This window comes from Phaseolus vulgaris, chromosome 9 (assembly GCF_000499845.2).
Source record: "Phaseolus vulgaris cultivar G19833 chromosome 9, P. vulgaris v2.0, whole genome shotgun sequence".
Classification (NCBI taxonomy): domain Eukaryota; kingdom Viridiplantae; phylum Streptophyta; class Magnoliopsida; order Fabales; family Fabaceae; genus Phaseolus; species Phaseolus vulgaris.
In genome coordinates, this window is record NC_023751.2 from 2682002 (window position 1) to 2683262 (window position 1261).

Consider the following 1261-nt stretch of genomic DNA (forward strand, 5'->3'; position numbering starts at 1 on the left):
CTCCCTCTGTTTATTATGCTTCTTATAAACCCAAGATACCTCTTTTACAGTTTTGGCATAACAGACTTGGACACTGTAATATTACTATTGTTAAGCATGTTTTGAATGACTGTCATATTTCTTATCCTTCTCAAACTCATTTTTGTGATCCATGCATACAAGGAAAGCTTCATCAGCTTCTTTTTCACACCTCTGTAACTCAATACACTGAACCATTGCAATTAATTTTCATTGATATCTGGGGTCCTGCTCCTGTTTGTGCTTCCAGTGGTGCATGTTACTATATTTCGTTCTTAGATGCTCACACAAAATATACGTGGTTGTTTCTTATGTTGGGTCTATTAGTGTCTAAGTTCAAGAGGGGAGGGGTGAATTGAGCTTATAAAATTTTCGCAAGAACACACAATTTTTCAGTATTCCAGAGGCAAAAAGAACAGATTGTTTTTATATGAAACAGATTGATTTTTCAGAGCAGTATTGGCACAATTTGAATTTTGTTCACTGTAAAATTGTGATCAACAGAGAATCAGAACAGAACCAGATCAGCTTAATATTGTGAGGATGAAGGATATAGCTATGCTTAGAGATCAACCAAAATTACACACCACAAGATTTCAAGTAGAATGATCCTTTCACAGGTTTTAATGAATGGTCAGATTGTTCACAATTCACTTAAGCCATTATATGCAGCAACCTTGTTTATGATCAGAAAACTTCAACAAAACAGGAAGAACAGTTTTCACTTAACCCAGAATTAACAGATTCAATTTAAGAAGAACAGATTTAGTTCTTGACAGAATTAAGCAAAAACAAAAAAGAGTGCAGGGATGAGAATGCAAGATACACACGTTTTTATACTGGTTCACTCATACAGAGCTACATCCAGTCTCACCTTACCCCAAGGTGGAATTCACTAAAAAACAGTGCCAATCACTTACAAAATCAGCAGTTCTTGAACACTACAAGAACACCACACACAATGCTGAAAAACCCTATTTCAGCACACCTTGCACTCCAAGAAACCCTATCAAGGAGTGACTAACACTTACACCTTTACAAAACAGAATAAAGGAAAGATTACACCTGAAAAGAAGATGCAAGAACTCAAAACCAGTAGTTCAATTTGCTGCAGAAACTGCACCAGCACCTTCACCAAGATTCAAGGTTTCCTAGAACAAGCACACTTGAAAATCTCTTTGGAAACCTTTCAAAAACTCTTTTCAATCCTTCTTCTCACATGGAAATTGTTTAATCTCTGTTA